The sequence below is a fragment of the Mustela lutreola genome, chromosome X (assembly GCF_030435805.1).
Source record: "Mustela lutreola isolate mMusLut2 chromosome X, mMusLut2.pri, whole genome shotgun sequence".
NCBI classification, from domain to species: Eukaryota; Metazoa; Chordata; class Mammalia; order Carnivora; family Mustelidae; genus Mustela; species Mustela lutreola.
The window spans coordinates 101,568,004-101,594,497 of NC_081308.1; the positions used below are offsets into that span (position 1 = coordinate 101,568,004).

A 26,494-nucleotide genomic window follows, 5' to 3' on the forward strand; every position below is an offset into this window, starting at 1 on the left:
ATAATTTTTTGAATCTTGGCTTTCTGATCCAGATATCAATGCTTCTGGCTCCATTGTCTATCTGTCTGTCTCTCTCTCTCTCTCTCTCTCTTTCTCATACGCACGCATGCACACACACACACACACACACACACACACCCATGCACAAAGGGGAAACTACAGCAGGTCAGGCAGCTTTCCAGAACTTTCTATCAGGCACCTGGGGAATATGGAAGAGGCCCAATTTTTCTTACTCCTGGGACTCAAGCACTGTGAGGAAAAAATGCAGTAACAGGCCCACACAGTTTTACTTAAGAGAGAGCAAACTAAAGCCAAGGCCAAGTTGCTGCAGTGACTCGGAGTACGCCTACCTGACTCGGCTTCTCCACCCAGACCAAGGCCACTCTAGCAAAATGTCCAGGTTTTCTCCCAAACCTGTAGCTGTTCAGAGATACCAGGACTCACAGCAGGCCTGGGAAAGGGGAGGAGAGGACTGGACAGATGAATTGTCTCAGGTCCTCCCTTAACCAAAGTGATTGTTCATCAACCAGAGATCCCCTCTGGGGGACTACGCAGCACACTGGCATATGGAGAATGCGGGCATGTTGCCAAAACCTCCCACCCTCCAGTTCACCTGTTGGGAACGGCCAAGTACTCCAGAAGAAGGGAGGGGCCTGCACCTGGACCATCAAGACTCAGCCTGCCACCCTCCAGCTCTGACGCACCCCAACAACTCCAGGCCAGAAACCTGAGTACTGGCCTCCCTCCTGCAACTCCAGGGTATGGACCGAGAAACAGGTTGGAGAACTTGCCTTCTGCTTCAAGCACACCACAGAAACTTGTCAGGCACCACGCTGACCTTGGGAAGATGTGGCCTTACCCACCCAAAAAGGGCTGGATTCCTGCCTCTCTAAGCACTTACTCAGGATGACCCATGGCCACCGTCCTTATTGTCCTCAAATCGATTGATGTTTGCTAACAACACCCAGAGCCTGGACTCTTGGCTCCCTACCCCAATGTCAACCTTCATATTTAGCCCCCTTCACTTTTAGTGAGGTTTGGATGATCTCATCTAGTTTTTGACTTGGCCTGTTTGTCCTTCCAAAGTTGAAATTGGGTTATTTTATTTTGATTATAAAAATACTATAGACTCAGGGCACCTGGATGGCTCAGTGGGTTAAAGCCTCTGCCTTCGGCTTGGGTCATGATCTCAGGGTCCTGGGATCAAGCCCCATGTCGGGCTCTCTGCTTGGCAGGGAGCCTGCTTCCTGCCTGCCTCTCTGCCTACTTGTGATCTCTCTCTCTGTCAAATAAATAAATAAAATATTAAAAAAAAAATACTATAGACTCACTGTAAAAAATACATTTACCAAGATCAGCCAACAGAAAATGTATAGAGATGAAACAAATTATTCATGGCCCCACCACCCAGATGATGCCCTCTTCTGACTCAGCCAAGAATTTCCTCATCGAGGAACCCTACCCATCCAAGTTATACCAGCCTCTGATATTCCCCCATGATTAGGTTTGGTCCATTAAACACAAAATGAAAGGATCCAGAACTTCGGCCATGAGCAGAGTGAGGATATTTGGAAATGTCTCTCTCCCTGTTTGCTGGCCACAAGATATATTGGTAAGGCCATCATCCTTATCGGCATTCAAGGCCTAAAAGCCATGTTGGACACCAGCAGATACCTGTGATATGTAAGCAAATGGTTTCAGACAAATGAGCTGGAGCTCCTCAATTCTCCCCAAAGCAAGCACATTCGGGTATCAATTTGAGACTCTTTAGCACTCTTTCGGAGATAGACATGAATGCATACACACACACACACACACACACACACACACACACACGATATTCATATGTAAAGTAATTTATATTATGCAACTCATTTTATTTTTTTTTTTAAAGATTTTATTTATTTATTTGACAGAGAGAAATCACAAGTAGTCGGAGAGGCAGGCAGAGAGAGAGAGGGAAGCAGGCTCCCTGCTGAGCAGAGAGCCCGATGCGGGACTCGATCCCAGGACCCTGAGATCATGACCTGAGCCGAAGGCAGCGGCTTAACCCACTGAGCCACCCAGGCGCCCCTATGCAACTCATTTTAGATTGCCCCATTTTTAAAATAATTTCTCCTGTTTCTGGTTTAAATCTAAAATCTTCAAATAGGGATACGTGGGTGGCTCAGTCGTTAAGCCTCTGCCTTCGGCTCAGGTCATGATCCCAGGCTCCTGGAATCAGGCCCCACGTCGGGCTCCCTGCTCAGCAGGAAACCTGCTTCTCCCTCTCCCACTCCCCCTGCTTGTTTCTCTCTCTCGCCGTGTCTCTGTCAAATAAATAAATAAAATGTTTAAAAATATATATATATAAAACCTTCAAATAGATGTTTTGATTTTTCTGGAAGCAAGCATTTGCCTATCACAAAATATTTAAAGCTCACTCTTCTGCAACGTTTTTCTTTTAAAGAACATGACTACTTTTAGTGTACCAAGTCTATAATCAACTTTAAGTGGCTTTCATTATTATCCCACCATGTACTCAAGTCTTAAAAAAGTTGAATTTGAAAGCTCTGGTGATTTTAGAGTAAGGGAAGAGCTCCACCTTATGGTGATGTTTTGAAGTACACAAAGAAAAGGCCGTTAAGCTCTCGGAACCCAATTTTCTGTCCTCTCTGTCACTCCACCTACAAGATTTTTAGAATTCTCCTAGAAATTTCTAGGGGGAAGGAATAAAAGAACGCAGACCACATCTTCCAACAAACAGCAAATCCTCTTCCACGATATGCTCAAAGTGCCAAAATGGCCAGGACTGAGTTAAGGTTAGGCAAAACGTTTCACTTGGTTGTCAGACGGGGTACTAGATAAGAAGCTACGCGTAAAACACTGGAGCCGTTTTTACTTGATACCGAATAATAATAATACTAGTAATAGCTAGTGATTATTGAGTACTTACTGTGTGTCAGGTTATGTGCCATATATATGCATGAGTGTGTGTGTGTGTGTATAAAATATATATATATATATATATATATATATATACACTAATTTAATACTCATACAACCTTATACGGTAGATATTATTATTAACTCTAATTTATGGATGAAGAAACTGAAGCCTAGAGAAGTTACATGAAACTGTTCAGGCCACATAGCTAGTAAGTGCTATTAAGAGCCAGGTACTTGAAACTCACCAGCCCAGACTCTAAAGCACTGTGCCATACTTCCCCTCTTTATAACTCAAATTTGGTATAAGCGCTCTTGAAATAAACAACTTGAGGCCATGGTCTTGTCCACATTCTTTGTCAAAATTAGCAAAGGTAGGACAAGACCCCTGGTTCGATTTCTATTCCTTCCATGGTCATCACAAATTTCTAATTATTTGGCTTACCTCCTATGTTCTTTCTCTACTCTGGCAAAGATTGTTTGTGATTTTTGAGTAGGAAGTCTTGTAGCAGAATGCTATACATTGAATGTTTGCGTCCCTCCAAAATGCATGGGAGCCATGTCCCATGACATAGGTTATGTTGAAACCTACTCTCCTCTACGATGGTGTTAGCTGGTGGAACCTTTGGAAAGTGCTGAGGTCATGAGAATGGAACCCTCATGAATGGGACTAATGCCCCTCTTAGACACCCGGGAGAGCTCTGTTGCCCCTATACCTCCCTGTGAGGACACAGCCGGAAGTCAGCCTTCTATGAATTAGGAATTGGGCTCTCAGCAGACTGAATCTACTTGATCTTAGATTTTCTGCCTCCAGACCATGAGAAATAAATGTTTGTTGTTTGTGTCACCCAGTCTTTGGTATTTCTTTCTTTCTTTTTTTTTTTTAAGATTTTATTTATTTATTTGTCAGAGAGAGACAGCAAGAGAGAGCACAAGCAGGGGGAGCAGCAAGCAGAGGGAGAAGCAGGTTTCCCACTGAGCAAGGAGCCCAATGCGGGCCTCGATCCCAGGACCTAAGATCATCACATAAGCTGAAAGCAGACGCTTAACTGACTGAGCCACCCAGGCGTCCTCAGTCTTTGGTATTTCTGTAACAACAGTGTGGATTGACTAAGGCACTGAGAGTCTAGATTTTCTGTCCTTTCACCATTTATTTTACACATTTTCCTACTCCCCATCTCAGACCCCTCAAACATCATTCATTTAAAACCATGTTGACGGGGCGCCTGGGTGGCTCAGTGGGTTAAAGCCTCTGCCTTCGGCTCAGGTCATGGTCTCAGGGTCCTGGGACCGAGCCTCACATCAGGCTCTCTGCTCAGTGGGGAACCTGCTTCCTCTTCTCTCTCTGCCTGCCTCTCTGACTACTTGTGATCTCTATCAGATAAATAAATAAAATCTTTTAAATAAATAAATAAAACCATGTTGAAAATCACACATTTCTAAAAAATCCACCAGTGTTAATTCAATTCAAATCAGGATTTTTCTGAAAGCACTTATTTCTGAGACAAAATTGGTCTCCTGTGCTATTTTTTAAAAATTTGGTAAAATCTATAAGCCTGGTGTTTGTTTTCAGTTTGAAGAAGCACTAGTTTTTGTTAGTTTTAAAGTAAGCTTTACTGGGGCACCTGGGTGGCTCAGTTGGTTAAGTGTCTGCCTTGGGCTCAGATCATGATCCCAGGGCTCCCTGCTCAGCAGGGAGCCTGTTTCTCCCTCTCCCTCTGCCCCACCCCCTGCTTGAGCTCTCTTTCAAATAAATAAATAAAATCTTAAAAAATAAAATTAAATAAGCTTTATTAAGGAGGGCACTTGATATAATAAGCACTGGGTGTTATATCCAACTGATGAATCACTAAATTCTACCCCTGAAACTGACAATACAGTACATGTTAACTAAATTGAATTTAAATACAATTAAATTAATTTAATACAATTTTTAAAAAACTTTATTTTGGAATAATTTTAGAATAAAGAAAAGTTGCAAAGATGATGGGGAATTCCTGTATGTCCCTCACCCAGTTGCCCTAATCTTACATAAGTATGACCCAGTACTATGGTACATTATTACTAATTAAACCACGGATTTTAGGTGGATTTTTAAAAAGATCTTATTTATTTATTTGACAGAGAGAGACACAATTGGAGAGGGAACACAAGCAGGGGGAGTGGGAGAGGGAGAAGCAGGCCTCCCACTGAACAAGGAGACCTATGCAGGGCTGGATCCCAGGACTGAAGGTGGACACTTAACGACTGAGCCACCCAGGCGTCCCTTTAGGTGGATTTTATCAGTTTTTCCATGAATGTTCTATTTATCACTCTAAGATCCAACCCCAGATATCACCACAGTTAGTGTAATGACATTTTTCACATCTACCAAAAATGACTTCATTCCTCATCAAATACCCAATCATTAGCCCCACTTCCCTGGCTGGCAAATATGGCTTTTAAGTTTCTTGGAGTCTATAACAGTTCTGCCTCCTTTGTGTTTTCTTGCCACTTGTTTATGGAAGAAACTGGATCATTTGTTCTGGAGACCATTCCACATTTGGGGTTAGGCTGACTGCCTCCCAACGGTGTTGGTTAAGGATACTCCTCTGTCCTCCATATTTCCTGTAAATAGGTATCTAGATCTAGCATGGGGGTTGGTCAAATTTTTCCTCTAAAGATCCAGATAATAAACATTCTAAGCTCTGCAGTTCATATGGTTTCAACTCTGCCATTGCGGTGCAAAAGCAGCCATTGACAATAGGTAAACAAATGGATGTGGTTGGGTCTCAATGAAACTGTATTTATAAAATCGGGTAAAGGGCTGAATTTGGCTGGGAGACCACAGTTTGATGATCCTTATCTAGAGGATCAGTCAGACCGGACTTTAGTGGTTTGGTTTTGTTTTTGTAAGAATAATTCTTTGACAGCACTGGGTATCTCCTGTGGCTTCATCAGGTGGCATATCACATCTGGTTGTGTCTTTTAGTGATGTTGCATTTGGAGGGGTTCAGATGTTACCAGCTTGATCCATCCATCATGAAGGTCTCCTTCAGTGGGCTGTATTTCAACCTTCCTCTCTCTTCTGTGGTTGGGAGCACTTGTGCAGTGCTTGCCTTGAACAACCACTCATGAGCACCTCTGCCCAACATTTGTTATTCCCCTTGGCATCTTTGGTTTCAAACAGCACATAAAATAGTAGCCCTAAACTTTCTTAGAGTGCCACAAACTCTACCACTTGGTAAAGAAGTCTTCAGGGGGGTACCTGGCTGGCTCAGTCAGTGGAGAGTGAGACTTGATCTTGGGGTTGGGAGTTCTGGCCCCCTGGGTGGGTGTAGAGATTACGTAAAAACAAAATCTTAGAGGCACGTGGGTGGTTCAGTCAGTTAAGCATCCTACTTTATTTCGCCTCAGGTCATATCAAGGTCATGAGATCAAGCCCCACGTGAGGCTCTGCACTCAGCACGGAGCCTGCTTGAGATTCTCTCTCTCCCTCTCCCTCTGCTCCTCCCCAGCTCATGCTCACACACATGCTCTCTCTCTCTAAACAAATAAATAAAATCTTCTAAAAAATAAATAAAATCTCTTTAAAAAAATGAAAAAGTTTCCAGATTTCTTGAGGCACAGATTCTGGACTCCTCTAGATCAGAGGTTGTGTACAGACTGCAGGCTTTTTTCCCCCAAAGATTTGTTTATTTATTTGAGAGAGAGAAAGAGAAAGAGAGAGGAGGGAAGATCAGAGGGAGAGAATCTTCAAGCAGACTACCTGCTGAGAGCTGAGCAGGGAGCCTGAAGTGGGACTTCTCCTTGAGATCATGACATAAACCAAAACAAAAAGCTGGACGCTCCCTGGAATAAATCCCACTTGGTCGTGGTGAATAATCTTTTTAATGTACTGTTGAATCCTATTGGCTAGTATTTTGTTGAGTATTTTCGCATCTGTGTTCATCAAGGATATCGGTCTGTAGCTCTCTTTTTTGGTGGGATCCTTGTCTGGTTTTGGGATCAAGGTGATGCTGGCCTCATAAAATGAGTTTGGAAGTTTTCCTTCCATTTCTATTTTTTGGAACAGTTTCAGGAGAATAGGAATTAGTTCTTCTTTAAATGTTTGGTAGAATTCCCCCGGGAAGCCGTCTGGCCCTGGGCTTTTGTTTGTTTGGAGATTTTTAATGACTGTTTCAATCTCCTTACTGGTTATGGGTCTGTTCAGGCTTTCTATTTCTTCCTGGTTCAGTTGTGGTAGTTTATATGTTTCTAGGAATGCATCCATTTCTTCCAGATTGTCAAATTTATTGCCGTAGAGTTGCTCATAGTATGTTCTTATAATAGTTTGTATTTCTTTGGTGTTAGTTGTGATCTCTCCTCTTTCATTCATGATTTTATTTATTTGGGTCCTTTCTCTTTTCTTTTTGATAAGTCGGGCCAGGGGTTTATCAATTTTATTAATTCTTCCAAAGAACCAGCTAAAATCAACAAGTCAGGAAATGACAGATGCTGGCGAGGATGCGGAGAAAGGGGAACCCTCCTACACTGTTGGTGGGAATGCAAGCTGGTGCAGCCACTCTGGAAAACAGCATGGAGGTTCCTCAAAATGTTGAAAATAGAACTGCCCTATGACCCAGCAATTGCACTATTGGGTATTTACCCTAAAGATACAAATGTAGTGATCCAAAGGGGCACGTGCACCCGAATGTTTATAGCAGCAATGTCCACAATAGCCAAACTATGGAAAGAACCTAGATGTCCATCAACAGATGAATGGATCAAGAAGATGTGGTATATATACACAATGGAATACTATGCAGCCATCAAAAGAAATGAAATCTTGCCATTTGCAACAACATGGATGGAACTAGAGCGTATCATGCTTAGCGAAATAAGTCAAGCAGAGAAAGACAACTATCATATGATCTCCCTGATATGAGGAAGTGGTGATGCAACATGGAGGCTTAAGTGGGTAGAAGAAGAATAAATGAAACAAGATGGGATTGGGAGGGAGACAAACCATAAGTGACTCTTAATCTCACAAAACAAACTGAGGGTTGCCGGGGGTAGGGGGTTTGGGAGAAGGGGGTGGGATTATGGACATTGGGGAGGGTATGTGATTTGGTGAGTGCTGTGAAGTGTGTAAACCTGGTGATTCACAGACCTGTACCCCTGGGGATAAAAATATATGTTTATAAAAAATAAAAAATTATATAAAAAAAAAAAAGCTAAAAAAAAAAAAGTGTAAAAAGCACTTTCAAAAAAAAAAAAAAAAAAAAAAAAGCTGGACGCTCAACAGACTGAGCTACCCAGCTGCCCCCAGGCTGCAGTTTTCACTTTCTACAAAAATGAATTCCTTGCTAACTTCTCAAATCTAGAATATTTTCCATAAAAAATCTGGCTTTTCCAGTCCTCTTGGAAAATAAAGGAATCTGGCCACTTTGGACCAGGAGTGGCAAGAACTGACTGGAACTTCAAGCGCCTGCCCCCTTTATATGAGGCCTCCATATTAGGTGCACACTAAGGAATGGTGGGGATTGTGGCCTCCTGCAAAGGCACATCCCCTGCTATTTACCACTTGAGCACCTGTGAGCTTCTCTGGCAACTTCTAAATGAGTTGTTAATGTTTCCATATTTAATACATTTACTTTATGCACCCTTCTCCAAGTTGTCCCATTCTCCTTCCCACTTATATCTCCCACACCCCCAACCTTCACTGGTTTCTTATATGTCTTTCCAGAGTTACTTCATTACAAACAAATGAAGTGTGCAGCAAGCACTAGTTTTCACGGAAAATACGAAATGGTATTTTTCCAATACTTCCAACACTATTACCAAAGTCATATTCCATTAAGAGGAAACCCCTTTCTTACTCATTCATCCAACAAAAATTTATTGAGCTTTTAACTACTCCTGAGCTCTGGGGACACAATAATGAAAAAGCCAAATATGGTCCCTGGTCTGATGGAATTTATGGTTTGGAATATAATTCAAAATAGAAAAGAGAGAAGATGACTGACCCAGGGATGCCTTCTAGATATATATATATATATATATATTTTTTTTTTTTTAATAATGTACTACCTTCAAAGAAGAGTTATCAGCATGCAATTCTCTATGTGACAAAAAAGTATGTTTATAATCTTTGTAATGCATCAATAGAAAGTAAAACCTATGAATATTCCAATGGGGAAAAACAGGATCATGTTCTATATTCGAAAATTACCAGATGACATTTTTCGTAGCCTGCCAAAACAAGGGAATTAGAGAGGTCTAGGGCTGCCCTCGAGGCCACCCTGCCATGGGCATCTTGCCTTTGGAATCTGGAATTCTTTACTAAGCTAGGGACAATCTGAAAGCAGCTCAGCCTGACCCAAATGAGAACCTTGGGTAAATTCCTCCTTGCCTTTTTATGCCTGTGATCCCCAGGCACCACCCAAATTGCAAATGCTGGCTGGCCATCAAGAATCCAACAATGTGTTCAATGCCATTCCACTCCTCCTCCCTTCTTTATCCATTTCTTGCCACTTTTCTCTCTCTCGTTTCCACTGCGCATTTCTTGCCACTTTTCTCTCTCTCGTTTCCACTGCGCAGTCTGGAACTCTTAGTCCATAATAAACAAAGTCTACTCCTATGTCTGCCACGTCTTCCCTGAATACTCACTCTACCTCCTGGTGCTAACTGAAAGCAGGCTCTCTCCTCTACAACACTATGTCCCATAAAGCCGTCTCAAGGCAATTTTTTCTTCGAGAGCTTGCATACTGGGCTGGAGTGAGGGTTAGGGAAAGCCCATTTACTATTCTCCTCATTCCAACCCCCCTGCCCTCACCCCCACACACTGCATTTTCTAAACCAGGGGTTGGCAAACATTTACTTTCAAATACCCGATAGTAGATATTTTAGGCATTGTGGGATCTACTGGCCCTGTTGCAACTACCTAACTCTACTGTTGTAACTTGAAAGCAGCCATAGACAATATGCAAACAAATGTGTCCCAATAAAACTTTATTTACAAAAACAGGCACCAAAACTAGATCTGACCCAAGAAAAGTTTGCTGACTTTGTATTCTAAACTATTACTCTTTCCGACTCCTGCAAAACAAAACAAATCCCTTCTTACTTGAAAATCACATTAACTATATACCCCATCTTACCTCTCCCTTGTTCCCGTCATGTACTCACCTTTGGGTCCAGCCATGTTTACTAAGGATCCTAGCATCTGGTTTATAGGTCACTCCTAGTCCCACCATCATCCTGGATGATTCTTAAATCCAGAAGTATAATCAATGGAACACGACATCCTCACAGTGCCTTGACTTCCTCAATTCTAATGACTGTCACCCCCATTCCATTTCAGTAACTTACTCCTTTGGGAAATATTACACACTTGATACCTCCAGACCAATATCCCAAGCTGACCACAATTCTTATCCTACGGACTTCCCCAACTCTTTGCTCCCCAATAAATCTGCTCTTTGACCTGAGAACCCCTCCATTTTTTCCCAGTTATTTGGCCCCCACCTGGCCTCACTTTCCTCCTCCCCACTATTCCTTCCTCCTCCTCCTCCTCCCCACCATTCCTTAGTGTGCGCCTAATATGGAGCCCTCATGTAAAGGGGGCAGTCGCTTGAAGTTCCAGTCAGTTCTTGCTGCATCTCAATCTCCTTGTACTCCCTTCTTTGTTTTTTTTTTTAATATTTTATTTATTTATTTGACAGACAGAGATCACAAGTAGACAAAGAGGCAGGCAGAGAGAGAGGAGCAGGCCCCACGCTGAGCAGAGAGCCCGATGCGGGGCTCGATCCCAGGACCCTGAGATCATGACCTGAGCTGAAGGCAGAGGCTTTAACCCACTGAGCCATCCAGGTGCCCCACCTTGTACTCCCTTCCTTTCACTGTTCTTCTTTTACTCTCAACACCATATCCCCCTCCTCAATCAATTCAACCCCCAAATTTCTCTGATCCTGTAGCCAAATGGCTGAAGGTACTTGGAGAACACTATACCACTGTATGAATGTGAGCCACAGAAACTTACGATTTTAAATGTTATCTGGTCCCTCACTACCTCTAGTCTATCTTTTTCAGTGGTTTAACTCCCCTATCACATTAAGCTTAGACAAGACAACATAATGCTATAAGGAGATTGTAAATAAATAAATAATCTTAAGAGAGACAGAGAGAGAGATTGATTGCAGGCTTAAAAACCAGAGTCTGAAATCTGATTCCACTCATTAGATGTATGATCTTGAGCAGATTATCTAACTTCCAATCACATCAGGTTTTTCATGAGGAAAATGGAAATACTTCCTACTTTATATATTAAATAAGATTACATATGTAAAACCATTAGTACAGTGCCTTACCCCCAGCAGATGCTCAATAAATGATAGCTATTAATACAAGCTCACATTCAGCAGGAGACTACAAGTACTTCGCCAAGACCCTTAAGTGTTTCTTAGCCCAAGTTCCCCAGAAAGCAGAGAGCAATGGCTGAGGTCCTATTTGATTGAATCATACAAAATTGCTGACATTCAGCTGTTGTGACATTCAGAAACCAAAGGCTTCAGCCTAATCTATTATTAGAGAGTGCAATCCCAGGAAAGCAGTGGGAGAGGTGGCGGGGTGCGGGTGGTATGAAGGAATAAGAGAATCAATACGAAGGTGCACTGGTATCACACTTGAGCTCATGGGGCCATTTCTTGAAAGATCATAAATACATGACTTACAACTCTGATCGGTCGACAAGGAAGATAGAAAGAGAATTTAACAGCTAGCTCTCAGCTTTCATCAGCCAAAGCTTTGCACCGCTAGGTCAGGTTAGCTCCTCTATACTGTGCATGGCGTCTGGGCACCCACAGGAAAGCCCCAGGGCACGTGGTGAGATGCTGGTAGATGGCACTGGTCTGAGCTGATCAGAGCCTACTCAGAGAAGGGGCTAGGACACAAGCAGTAGACCAAAGGCCACTGAAACAGACAAGGTCAAGAGGATCTGGACTGGTAAGAGGTGGCTGATACCACACATGAATTCCCTCCATTTCTTTTTACTCTGCACTTTCCTATAACTGTAATTCACTCTTTCTTTCTGTCAGAGGAAAGGATATCCCTCCACTCATTCAGGCCTAAAGCCCACTCCCACTTGTGCTCTCAATCTCTATCCCTCCCACCTCGGACATTTTACCTTCTTCAACTTCTCCCACTTTCCCGATCCCTTCCCCTCTACCTTTGTACCATCTTTAGGCTTTCCTTAACATCTCCTTCCTTTACTTCACACAGGCTTCCAGCTATTTCCTTCTCTCTTTCCTTTCTTTCTCAGCAAAATATCTTCAATGAACTCCAAAATTACTATCTCTACTTTCTCACCTTAGAACTACATGAACCGATCTCATCGCTGTCCTATAACACATTTGCTGAGGTCACCAACGACATCCATCTGACCAGATCCCTTAGACATGATGCTGGCTCTATCTATCTTGGTTTGGCTGCAGCATTTGGTCCTGTTGACCCCTCCATTCTTACTGAAATTCTTGGTTCAGTTACCACACCACCATTATTTGCTGCTTCTCCTAATTCCTTGGCTGGTCTCTTTCCTCTCAGCCTCTATCTGGTCCTTAAGAGTTGGTGCTCCCAGGAATACTTTCCTCAGCCTCCTTCTTCTCTTACTCCACACACGCTCCCAGGAGGTCATCATCTAGGCCTCAGATTTCAAGTATGACCATGCGCTGATGACTTCCAGATTCGTATCTCCAGCCAGAGCTCTCTACACGCTCATCTTGGAAATGCCCACCAAGCAGCTGGATGTAGCCACCAAAGCAAGATACATCCAGCTGCTTGAGGGGCCCCTCGAACTCCACATATTAACACCTGAGCTCATTATATTCCCAACCATCTCCACTCCAATCTTGCCCACCGAGTTCAGCTGCAGACCATGCCTGCTATCCTCATTCCACTTTGCATTTCATGCAACAGGCAATGCCTAGGCATCTACTCTAGGCCATACAGTGTTCTGGATGCTTGCTCTGACCTCTTCTGGCTCGCCATACCCCAGCACTTGCTTTTTGTTCCTGGACCCTTCATTTGAGCTACCCTTTAAGTTCCTCTACCAGTGAAGGATTGGGGCACTGCAAACACGAGTTTTTCATAGAAAAAAAACCCTGGACCCCTGGCAGCACTAAGGTCAGCTGAAGTACCTGCCCCAGGGTAGGACTGTAGTCCAAGGGCCATACCCTCTGCATCACCCAGCTCAGGGCATAGGGGCACGTGCAGTGGGGGTTGGATAGAGAGGAGGCTATCCTTTCCTCTGAGCAAAAAAAAAAAAAAAAAAAAAAAAGAGTGAATTATAGGAAAGTGCAGAGTAAAAAGAAATAGAGGGAATTCATGTGTTGTATCAGCCACCTCTTACCAGTCCAGATCTTCTTGGCCTTATCTGTCTCAGTGAACTTTGGTCTACTGCTTGAGGTGGCTCTTTGAACAAGCTATACCTCCTCCTTCCAGGAAGTACAAGGGACTACAGAAAATATGTAGCCAGTAACTTTTACCATACTTCATTCAAAGATTAAATCCTGAAATTCCTAGCCTAACACACACCTTCCATTCCATTCTAAGCCTTCCAGCCATAGACTTCAGTCTTTGTCCGTACTATGTCTGGGACATGGATACAAATAGTTGAATCCCAGGTCACGGTTTGGGCACTTTCAAGTTAAAACTCTGGGTGGCTCAGTCAGTTAAACATCTGCCTTTGGCTCAGACAGGGTCCTGGGATTGAGCCCCACATAGGGCTCTCTGCCCAGCAGGGAGCCTCCTTCCCCCTCTCCCTCTTCCCCTCCCCGCTGCTCCTGCTTTCATGCACTCTCTCTCTCATGCTGTCTCCCTCTCTCAAATAAATACATAAAATCTTTCCCCAAAAAATAGCCCTTGTTACTGGTTCCAACTCTGTTCTGACCTAGATGTCCTGGCTGAATGGCTGACACTCCAAAACAAGTGAGTGAAATGGGTGGTTAGACAAGATCATGAAGGGCCTTGAACATGAGATTGTGTAGCCAAACTATGGAAAGAACCTAGATGTCCATCAACAGATGAATGGATAAACAAGATATGGTGTGTGTGTATATATATATATATATATATATATATATATATATATATATATTTATAATGGAATACTATGCAGCCATCAAAAGAAATGAAATCTTGTCATTTGCGACGACGTGGATGGAACTAGAGAATATCATGCTTAGCGAAATAAGTTAATTGGAGAAAGACAACTATCATATGATCTCCTGATATAAGGAAGTAGAGATGCAACATGGGGGGTGTGGGGGGTAGGAAAAGAATAAATGAGACAAGATGGGATCGGGAGGGAGACAAACCATAAGGGACTCTTAATCTCACAAAACAAACTGAGGGTTGCTGGGGGGAGGGGGGTCGGGAGAGGAGGGTGGGGTTATGGACATTGGAGAGGGTATGTGCTATGGTGAGTACTGTGAAGTGTGTAAACCTGGCGATTCACAGACCTGTATCCCTGGGAATAAAAATACATTGTATGTTTATTAAAAAAATTAAAAAATTTAAATCCAAAAAAAAAAAAAAAGAAAGGAAAAAAAAAACACATGAGATTGTGAACCATGGACTTAAACTACTAGGAAGTAAGGAGTCTTTCTTGCAGTTTCTAAGCCAGAAAGCAAGAAGATGAAAACAAAAGCCACGCTTTAGAATCTGGTACAAAGAAACAGTAGCGAAGACTGACTGAGGAGGAAAACTGAATGCAAGGAAATCTATTAGAAAGCTATTTCTGGAATCCAGAAATGAGGTAATCAGCCCAGCCAAGGCAACCACACCTGCCTCATCTCTTCACTCCTAATCCCTTGTCCAACAGAATCTAAATGAGGAACCACAGCCAGCATGAGAGGACAGATGGCTATATTTGGAATAAGTTCAGAACATCATAATGACCAATAATGATTGACATCGCTACAGGTCGCTCTTTTGATGGTTTGGATTTTTAAAAAGAGGTCCTTTGCCAATTCAACATAAATGTCTAAAGTGTCCCCTTCACTTTGAGCACTAAAATTTCAGGCTATTTACTAGGGCACTGCCAAGAAGAGGATGACTGTCTCCTAAATTGCCCATGCCTTACTTTGCCAATTGTCCTTCATTAGCCTCTCAGTTTCTAATTGAAAACCCTTTTTTAAAAAAATTCTCTAAAGGCTCACACAGCTTTCATAGTTACAGCCCTGAAACAGAGATGTTAATTATACCTCTAGTGCTGACAAAAACTAATATGAAAATGTTTGTAATGACATTTAGCCAATCAACTAGAGTTTCATTTACTCATTTAAGGAAAGACATTTTACTCATTTGTTCCTATATACAACTGACTTCTCATGTGAATCTTACCACCAACAGTCCAGGTCTACTATAAAAATATAAAATGTGGAGACGGAAAGAGTGTTAGACAATTTTATAGCCAAGGATTATAAGCTTTTATTTTAATAGTTCCTAGGAAACCAGTGTGATAAACTATAAGACTAAGAAGATAATTAGAACTAGGAAAGAAATATCCATAATTCACTAAAACAAAATATCTTGAACTCCCGAGAAAATTTAATAAAGGTATTGAGATATATTATTGTTCCTCAGCTGTAATGTATCTAAAAGTCTCAAAGATATTTTACATTATCTGCAACAAATTAGCATGATATTCAATTTAAAAACACCATCTGCCTAGGAATAGAAAGAATTTTTATTTAAATTTCAAGAAATAAAATAGGCTAGCATATTTTCCTTAATCACTACACTGCAAAATAGAACAATGCTATGCCCAATCCCACAAGACAGGATCATAATCAAATGCCATTTAAAATAAAGAGTTGGGGCAACTGGGTGGCTCAGTTGGTTAAGAGTTTGCCTTCAGTTCAGGTCATGATCCCAGGGTCCTGGGATTGAGCCCCACATCAGGCTCCTTACTCAGCAAGAAGCCTGCTTCTCCCTCTCCCTCTCCCTCTGCTTTCTGCTCTGCCTACTTGTGCATGCATGCTCTCTCTCTCTCTCTCTCAAATAAATAAATAAAATTGTTAAAAACAAAAAATAAAATAGTTATAGTGCTCGCTTTGGCAGCACATATACTAAAATTGGAATAACACAGAGAAGATTAGCACAGCCCCTGCACAAAGATGATATGCAAATTCATGAAGCATTCCATATTTTAAAAATAAAGAGTTACAAAAATCGAGTACTTTTACTATTTAATACTAAGTCTTGGATGGTCAGAAAATCAGTTGAATTATGAAAAAATTCAAAAGTAAATCAAAATCCAAGGCAAGACCTATTATTTTTCTGACCATGCTAATGGATATTATTAACTATTTTAAACCTTACTCTTCTTAAATGTAAGGGAAGACACATCTCTGAACATTGAGCCCTGGCATGTCAGTTTCCAAACAGTTTTCTGAGATTTCTTCAATATTAGCTACATACAATTTTACTCTGCCTCTAAGAGGTCAGTGGTTTGGTATGGTCTGAGGTTTTCAACATTGTTTCCAGAGCTTAAAATTTTTAGGTCAACCAAAAGATCTAACAAGTGATACAAGTAGCAGATAAATCCTGTATCTGAGTCTCATGGTAGGCAACTGTTTTTCATGTCGCTTGTGTCCACGCTTGCAGAAAAGGAACTCTTAATCCTTTGACTTTCATTTTGGGGTTTAAACAAAGTCAAAATAATAGGTGATGTCAGCATGGACAGAGATACAAAGTGAGATCAGAGGTTGCTTAATAATTATTTGATCTCTATATTTCATCAATCAAAAATATATTCTAAAAAATGTATGGAGGGGCATCTGGCTAACTCAGTCAGTAGAGCATGTGACTCTTGATCTCAGGGTTATGAGTTCTAGTCCCATGTTGGGGGTGGGGCCTACTTCAAAAACAAATGTATGCAGAGGCCAGACTGTGCTTAGTGCTAGAAGGAAGTTGAGCTGAACCAGACAGTCACTTCTCCCATTTACCAGTGGGAAAAAATACAGAGAGAGATCACTACAATACAAAATAAGTGCCATAAAAAGTCTCATTGGATTTCAGGGTGGAAGTAAATGACTACTATTTAACGAATAACAGGGGTGCCTTGGTGCCTCAGTGGGTTAAGCATCTGCCTTTGGCTCAGGTCACGATCTTGGGATCCTGGGATCAAGCCCCAGGTCAGGCTCTGTGCTCAGCAAGGAGTCTGTTTTTCCCTCTCCCTCTGCTCCTCTCCCAGCTTGTGCTCTCTGTCTCTCAAATAAGTGAAATCTTGTTTTGAAACTTTGTTTTAAAAAAAGAATCACAAGACAGGGGCACCTGGTTGGCTCAGCTGGAAGAGCATCCAGCTCTTGATCTCAGGGTCATGAGTTTGAGCCCCACCTTGGGTGTAGAGATTCCTGGGGGAAAAAAAAATCTTTGAAAAATAACAAGACATACCCTTGAAAATATTAAAAACCCTCTAATTCATCAGTAGCCTTTATTCAAGGAATAAACCATGGACATTAAAAGTCCATTAAGGGAGGATGAGAGATTAGCCACTGGCCAGTAGATGAGTATGATTTCAACATCAGCCCCTCATTAGGAGCAAAATCTTCCAGATTGGGCCATCCTGGATGGATAACTTGATATGGAGTATTTTCTGGGTCATCAGAAATGTCCCTCACTTTAAAAAAAATTCTCCCTGGAAACCAACCTCCAGGACTCTTTAGAGATTCCTTACTTTGCTTTAAGTCATTGCATTTCTAGAAAATAAGAGGCAAGTACCTCTAGGAGAAATAGTGCATTAGGTGTAATCAATAGAAACTAGCTTCTTTTGAACATGAAGGGAGATGGGTGAAAATAAATACTTGACACAGACAGGACTTCCTAAAGAGCATGGGCAAGCATGGGATCGTGCAGAGCTTTTAAGAAAGCGAAATGACAGCACAAGAGCGTTACGCAACTGGACCTAAGGGCGCTTCATGAGAGGAGATGAGGCCACATGCTCGTTTCACAATTTTGCCAAAGGCCATCCTGCTTCCAGACATACAAAACAGAAAAATTACTGCCTAATTGTAACAATTCTACACACCTTTCCTAGAGATAATCTTGGTATTAGAAAAATTTTTATCTTTAGCTCAGTAAGATTGGTCAAGATTAAAATGTAAAAACAAGTGGAGCACCTGGCTGGCTCAGTAGGTAGAGCATGCGACTCTTGATCTCAGAGTTATGAGTTCGAGCCCCACGTTCGATGTAGAGATTTCTTGAAAATAAAATCTTAAAAATAAAATGTAACAACACATGAAATTCTGAGTATTGGATTATATTTTTGAGGGGCAAAGGTCTTTCTAAACAGGATGCAAAGCACAAAGCCGTAACATAAAAGACTGATAAGTATGACTCAGAAATAAACCATATAAAGGACTAAAAGAAACACAAAGTCAAAGATAAGAACTAGGACTTAGGTTTAGACTATATGTGCCACTCTTACAACTCAATAAAAAAAATTACCCAATTTTAAAATGGGTAGAGATACTTTCAGTTTCCAAACAGCCACATGAGGAACTTAGAAGTTATAACTCTATCCTAACAATCAAAAAGCCGACCAAACTGAAAAACCAACAACTCTTCCTAGATCCATCAAAGAAGTGAGGTCACAGGGCAAACTGCCGCCCCAACATCAGAAAGACTGCCAGGCAAATACAGAGGCTTGAATACTCCTGGAGCAGGAACCCATAAGCAGAAACCTCCATGGAAACCAGTACCAGTGAAGGAAAACCTGTACTATAACTCACAAATTGCTGGAGGCTCAAGCATAGACAACTCTCAGTGCTTAAAACTCCAGGGTTCCAGCCCGGGTGGCTCAGTGGGTTAAGCCTCTGCCTTCAACTCAGGTCATGATCCTAGGGTCCTGGGATCGAGCCCCGAATCGGGCTCTCTGCTCAGCGGGGAGCCTGCTTCCCTCTCTTTCTCTGCCTGCCTCTCTGCCTACTTGTGATTTCTGTCTGTAAAATAAATAAATAAAATCTTTAAAAAAAAACCAACTCCAGGGTTCCAGTCATAGGGGAGCCCTGATGCTTTTGTGAGTTTTATCCCTAGAAGCTCTAGAAGGTTCTCACAGTGACTATGGAGGAAAGTCCCTCACGCATCCCTCAGGAGAGGGAAAAAAGTAACCATTTTGAAACATATCAGAGGATTCTGTTCTTAAAAAGGCCTCCTCTCAAAAGAAACTATTTTACCAAAGCCTAAACTACTGGAGTCTTAGCAGAGTCTAACCAACTCCGGGAAAGGGGAAAACCCAACTCCAGACCACTCCAGACATCCTATACTATTTAAAGGGAAATGAAACAGAAGGCCACAGTCTAAGGGCATAGGCTTACCAATCATAGCCCCATAGAACACTTCCCCTCTCCTCACACCTTATCACCACACCACTAAAGTCCTATTTACCTATTTATCCTTTTAACAAATACATCATGTCCACCTTGCAACAGAAAATTACAAGGCATACTAAAAGCAAAACAAAACAAAAACCCCAAAATATGAAGATAGAATAAGCAACAGAACCAAATTCAGATATTGCAGGCATGTTGGACTGAACAGATCAGGATTTAAAACAAGCATGATTGGGGCGCCTGGGTGCCTCAGTTGTTAAGCAGCTAAGGTCATGATCCCAGGGTCCTGGGATCGAGCCCTGCACTGGGCTCTCTGCCCCGCAGTAAGCCTGCTTCTCCCTCTCCTGCTCCTCCTGTTTCTGTTCCTTCCCTCTTTCTCTCTCTGTCAAATAAATAAATAAAATTTTTTAAAAAATAAAATAACTATGATTAAGGCAACTATGATTATGGTAAGGGGCCTAGTGGCAAAGTAGACAATATGCAAAAACAATCAGAGAATGTAAGCAGAAAGATGAAAATTCTAAGAATTGGAAGAAAATGCTAAAAATAAAAAACATCATAGCAGAAGTATAGGATGTCCTTCATGGTTTATTAGTAGACTGGACATAGCTGAAGAAAGAGTCTCTGATCTTGATCTCAATAGAAATGTTTTTGGTTTTTTTGTTTTTCTTTGGGGGGATGGGCAGAGAGAGAACCTTAATCAGGCTCCAGCTCAGCAGGGAACTGATGCGGGGCTCAATCTCACGACTCTGAGACCATGACCTGAGCTGAAACCAAGAGTCGGAGTCGGACACTTAACCGACTGAGCCACCCAAGCGCCCCAGTGGAAATTTCTAAAACTGAAAAAGCAAAGGGGGAAAAAAACAGCTAAAAAAAACCCTAAGATCCAAGAACTGTGGGACAACTACAAAAGGAGTAACATGTATGACGGGACAGCCAGAAGAACGAGAGAAAGGAACAGGATAAATATTTAAAGCAATAATAACTGAGTATTTGAAACACCAAACCACAGATCCAAGGAAGCTCAGAGAATACCAAGAAGAATAAATGCCCAAAAAAACTATACCTAGGTATATCATATTCACACTGCAGAAAATCAACAATAAAAGAAAAAAATCTTGAAATAAGCCAGAGGAAAAAACACCTTATCTATAGAGGGGCAAAGGTAAGAATTACATCCAACTTTTCAGAAATCATGAAAGCAAGTGGAGTAAAATATTTAAAGTGTTGGGACAAAAAATCCCACCAACGAAAAATTTTGTACTCTGAAATTATCCTTCATGCACTGTCGTGATGAGCACAGGGTGATGTACGGAAGGGTTGAATCACTATTGCATACGTGAAACTAATACTACACCAAATGTTAACTAACTGGAATTTGAATAAAAACTTATAAAAACTTGGGGTGCCTGGGTGGCTCAGTGGGTTAAAGCCTCATCTCAGGGTCCTGGGATCGAGCCCTGCATCGGGCTCTCTGCTCAGCAGGGAGCCTGCTTCTCCTCCTCTCTCTCTCTGCCTGCCTCTCTGCCTACTTGTGATCTCTGTCTGTCAAGTAAATAAACAAAATCTTTTTTTAAAAAAAAAAACTTATAAAAACTAAATTTTTTAAATAAAGGAGAAATGAAGATTTTTCTCAAACAAAAATTGAGGGAATTTTTTGCCAGCAGACCTGCCTTGCAAGAAATGTTAGAAGTTCTTCAGAGAGATGGAAAATGATAGAGGTCAGGTCATCACAAAGAAAAGAACAGCATCAGGGCACCTGGGTAGCTCAGTTGGTTAAGCATCTGACTCTTGATCTCAACTCGGGTCTTGATCTCAGGGTTATAAGTTCAAGTCCCACACTGGGCTCCACGCTGGGCATGGAGCCTACCTAAAAGAAAAAAAGGAAAGAACAGCATTGAAGAAGTAAGTGAAGGTAAAATAAAAACGTTTATCTTTCTTATTCTTAATCGATTTAACAGATAATACTTTGTTCAAAGTAATAATAGCAATAATCTATTCAGTTATACATGCAGTTGACCCTTGAATAAGGCAGGGGTTAGGGATGCCAACCTCCAGCCCAGCTGGAAATGCATACAAATTTGACCCTCCAAACCTTAACTACTAATAACCTACTGTTGACCAGAAGCCTTACTGATATCATAAACAATGAACACATATTTTGTATATGTATTATATACTGCATTAATAGAATAAAGTAGGCTAGAGGAAAGAAAATATTATTAAGAAAATCAAAAAGAGCAGATACAGAACTGTACTGTATTTATTGAAAAAAATCTGCATACTTGGGGTGCCTGGGTGGCTCAGTCAGTTAAGCATCCAACTCTCAAATTTGGCTCAGGTCATGATCTCAGGGTCACGGCATTGAGCCGCGCACCAAGCTCCACGCTCAGTGGGAAGTCTGCTTGAGATTCTCTCCCTCTCCCTTTGCCCCTCATCCTATTCACACGCTCTCTCCCTAAAAATAAATAAATAAATATTTTTTTAAAAATACACATATCTAGGGATGCTTATATATAAATGAAATGAGTGAGAAGCAATGATACAAGGGCAAAAGGAAGGGATTAAAATTATTTTGTTATTGGAAGGTATGCACACTACCTATGAAGTGGTACAGCATTACTTGAAAGTGGACTTAGATAAGTTATAAATGTACACTGCAAACTCTAGGGTAACCACTAAAAAAATACAGAAAGGGTAACTGAGGGGTGCTTGGTTGTCTTAGTTTGTAGAGCGTGCAACTCATGACCTCGGGGTTTTGAGTCTGAGCCCCACCTTAGGTGTGAAAATTACTTAAAAAATAAAAATCTTGAAAAAAATATTAAGGTCACCTGGGCGGCTCATTTGGTTAAGTGTCTGCCTTTGGTCAGGTCATGATCCCAGGGTCTTGCAATCAAGCCAGTGCAGCTCTCTGCTCAGTGGGCAGTCAGCTTTTCATTCTTCCTCTCCCTCCGTCCCTGCCCCCTGTTCATGTTCTCTCTCTCTCTGTCCTAAATAAATAAAATCTTCAAAAAAAATTCTTTGAGAAATAAAACTGATGGGATGCCTGGGTGGCTCAATGAGTTAAGCATCTGCCTTTTGCTCAGGTTGTGATCCCACAGTCCTGGAACCGGATCCTGCATCAGGCTCCTTGCTCAGCAGGGAGCCTGCTTCTCCCTCTATCTGCCACTCCCCACTGCTTGTGCTCTGTCTCTCTCACTCTCTGACAAATAAATAAATAAATAAAAACTTTACTAAAAAAAAAAAAAAAGAAGAAAGAAAGCTAAAATGCTAAGAAAGAAAACAGAATCATGTAATATTCTCCAATAAAACCAACAAGGCATTAGAAAGTACAGAAGACAAAAGTGGGAACAAATAGAAAACACTAACAAATATGGTGAATGTTAATCCAACTGCACTTTAAAAGTCAGTGGTCTAAATACACCAATTAAAAGGCAAAGACTATCAAAGGGGATCAAAACACAAGACCCAACTATATGTTGTCTACAAGAAATCCACTTTAAATATAAAGATACATATAGGTTAGAAGTAAAGGAATAGAGAAAGATATGTCATATATATGCAAATAATCATACAAAAAGATGCTCAACATCATTTACCATCAGGGAATTGCAAATTAAGATAATGAGAGTCCCCTACACACCTATTAGAATGACCAAAATCCAAAATAATGACAACACCAAATGCTGGGGAGGATGTGGAGCAACAGGAATTCTCATTCACTGCTGCCATAGTCACCTGGATAACAGTTTGGCAGTTTCTTATAAAACTAAACATACTCAGGGCCCCTGGGTGGCTTGGTAGGTTAACTGGCTGCCTTCGGCTCTGTCCATGATCCTAGAGTCCTGGGATCAGGCCCCATGTAGGGCTCTTTGCTCAGCAGGGACCCTGCTTCTCCCTCTCCCTCTGCTGTTCCCCCTGCTTGTGCTCTCTGTCCCTCTCTCTCTCTAATAAGTAAATAAGATATTAAAAAAAAAAAACTAAACATACTCATGCCATGAAAATGAACAGTTGTGCTCTTTGGTATTCACCCAAATGAGTTGAAAACTTATGCCCACACAAAAACCTGCACACAGGGGCACCTGTGTGGCTCAGTCGTTGGGTGGGCATCTGCCTTTGGCTCTGCTGTGGGACGTTGACAGTTGGGGAGGCTGTGCACGCATGGAGAACAGTTCATATAACAACACAGGGGAAAAATAAATGAATAAAGCATGTGCAGACCCCTGTAGTGGTGCTCAAAATGACAGGACCAGTGAATAATTTGTTGACGCTATAAGAAAAAGTATATTTAAGTATCATTAAATGTTAAGGGGTGAACAGATAAAAATACAATACATAGCTTTTCAACCAGCAGAAAAAATAAAGGGAACATAGAAAGATTTATTAATCCACCCAAAGGTTGGAGAGCAGGAGTGGGGTAGGGAGAGGAAGAAGCAAGGAAAAATGGTTGAGAAGTGGAATGAAAACTAAGTGCAAAGATGTGAGCTGCAGAAATACACACACACACACACACACACACACACACACACATAAATAGACACAATTCACATGAAGTCCAAAAATTCCTAGGAGACCAAACTACTTAATGTTTATGGGTACCTACATGATAAACACAAAATTTGTGACAGCAGTTATCTATGGAGAAAAAGGAGAATAGGCTGAATGAATAATATAAAGAGTACAGAAACACTGAACATGTTCATTTCTACTTTCTAAATCTTTTTTTAAATATGAAAACATAGGGGTGCCTGGGTGGCTCAGTCGGTTAGGCATCTGCCTTTGGCTCAGGTCATGATTCTGGCATCCTGAGACTGAGTCCCACATCAGGTTCCCTGCTCAGCAGGGAAGCCTGCTTCTCCCTCTCCCTCTCCCCCTGCTTGTGTTCCCTCTCTCGCTGTCTCTCTCCCTCTGTCAAATAGATGAATAAAATCTTTTAAAAAAGCGGGGAGGACCTGGGTGGTGCAGTTGTTAAGTGTCTGCCTTCAGCTCAGCTCATGGTCCCAGGGTCCTGGGATTGAGTCCCGCATCAGGCTCCCTGCTCAGCCAGGAGTCTGTTTCTCCCTCTCCCACTCCCCCCACTGGCATTCCCTCCCTCGCTGTCTCTCTCTGTGTCAAATAAATAAAATCTTAAAAGTAATTATAATAAAATAATAAATAAATAAATATTGAAACATCATATTAAGACTTAATGAAGAGGGGCATGTGGGTAGCTACGTTGGTTGAGTGTCTGCCTCTTGATTTCTGGCTCCGGTTGTGATCGCGGGGTCATGGGATCCAGCCCGTTGTCAGGCTTCCCACTCAGGAGGGAGTCTGCTTCTCTCCCTCCTTCTCCTTCTGCCCTTTCCCCAGCTTGTTCTCTCTTGCTCACTAAAATGGATAAATAAATCTTTAAAAAAAAAAAAAAGATGAAGCTAGGTGGTGCGTTACCCAGGTATTCATTATTTTACTTCCTATTCTTGTCTCCATGTTTGAAATAATTCCTATTTTAAAAAATAAGTTAAAAAAAGGAGGGCAAGGCATAAAAATTCATGTATATGTACATATTTTATATGAATACTTAAAGTAATGTGGATGTTGGGATAAGCACACAAAAAATGCACCCTCAACTGTTAAGATTGTCTCTAGAGGATTGCATTGCAACCTACTTTCAATATCTGTTATATATTATAATTTTTTGTTTCATTTTACAATAAGCAGGCATTACGATGGTAAGCAGTAACAATAGTTGTTGTTGTTTTTTTTAAGAAGTAGGGACAATATGGGGTGCCTGAGTGGTTCAGTGGGTTAAGCCTCTGCGTTCAGCTCAGCTCACGATCTCAGGGTCTGGGGATGGAGCCCCACATCGGGCTCTCTGCTCAGCCGGGAGCCTGCTTCCCCCACCCAACTCTGCCTGCCTCTCTGCCTGCTTGTGATCTCTGTCAAATAAATAAATAAAATCTTAAAAATTAAAAAGAAATAGGGACAATAAAAAAGAAATTAAGGGAGTCTGAACACAACTTTAGTCTTCTTTTGGAAAACTCAAAGTAACAACAGTTAAGACAAAAGGGGGAAAAAAAAAACTTCCAGAGAAATGCTATTTCCGAGTAAATGCCCTCTGAATGTATTGTCAAAATGCTGGGAGAAGCAATAAACAAATCAGTGCAAAATGTAGATATTTTCTTGTATTCTTGCTCAGCATTTCCATTATTACAAGGGGCAAATATGAAAGAAGAAAATGTCACAATTTTGATGAAAGGGGTGCCTATGCTATCCTATGGCAGCTGGTCTTGAAGATTAGGCCATTCTTGGGCCATAATCGGATAATGCTGGCCTTGCTGATTTGAAGTAGAAGGCTAATCTCGGCAGTTTACAGTGACAAGGAAACTGTTAAGATTGCTGGCACAGTAACAGGAAAAGAAAAAAACAAAATGTAATGAAATAGTGGCAGCTATCATTCATTGCACATTGGGTTTCAAGTATGTTTATATTCCATATAAATATTGTATATTTGCAAGTATAAAAGTCTTAGCATAGATCATGAACATATTATATCATGAATACAGTGACATGCAATCACAAAGACTACATACTATGATTCCATTATATGGTATGTCCAGAATTGGCAAATCTATACAGATATTAGTATTTGCCTAAACCTGATGACCTTAGAGAGAAATTAGGAATGACCACTAATGACCACAGTGTTTCTTCTGGGGGTGTGTCCTGAAAATTGTCCTTTGTGTCTTAAATGTCTCCAAAAATTGATTGTGGCACTGGCTGTAGATCTCTGTGAACACACTGAAACTATTATAGTGTACACTTTGGATACATTTGGAAACACAATACAATGGATGAATTGTACTGTGAACCACATCTCATGAAAACTGTTCTTTGTTTGTTTTAAAGATTTTATTTACTTAGTGGGTGCCTGGGTGGCTCAGTGGGTTAAATCTCTGCTTGTAGCACAGGTCATGATCTCAAGGTCCTGAAATCGAGCCCCACATCAGGCTCTCTGCTCATCAGGGAGCCTGCTTCCCCCTCTCTCTATCTGCCTGCCTCTCTTCCTACTTGTAATCTCTCTGTCAAATAAATAAATAAAATCTTTTTTAAAAAAAGATTTTTTAAAGGGCGCCTGGGTGGCTCAGTGGGTTAAAAAAGATTTTTTTTAAAAAGATTTTTAAAATCTTTAACAAAACATTATATTAAAAAAAATCTTTTTTTTTAATATTTTATTTATT

The 26,494-nt window shown here is 41.3% G+C and overlaps 1 long non-coding RNA gene and 1 other non-coding gene across 4 annotated transcripts in view; one reads left to right on the forward strand and one right to left on the reverse strand.

Moving 5' to 3' along the window:
• LOC131821911 (uncharacterized) overlaps positions 1–26,494 on the reverse strand; it is a 101,169-nt gene that overhangs the window by 29,392 nt on the left and 45,283 nt on the right. The window contains exons 3-4 of one of the 3 annotated variants that reach the window (XR_009350014.1): positions 23,877–23,912; positions 19,884–21,143 (exon numbers count right to left, since the gene is read on the reverse strand). The exons of 1 other annotated variant lie outside the window; for it this stretch is intronic. This is a non-coding gene — a long non-coding RNA (uncharacterized LOC131821911). Of the gene's footprint in view, positions 1–19,883; positions 21,148–23,876; positions 23,913–26,494 lie in introns of those variants that run through there. One more of the 3 variants, XR_009350015.1, reaches the window with a different exon arrangement.
• On the forward strand, positions 15,990–16,096 carry LOC131822267 (U6 spliceosomal RNA). Its single transcript, XR_009350149.1, has one exon. It is a non-coding gene; the product is annotated as a U6 spliceosomal RNA (small nuclear RNA).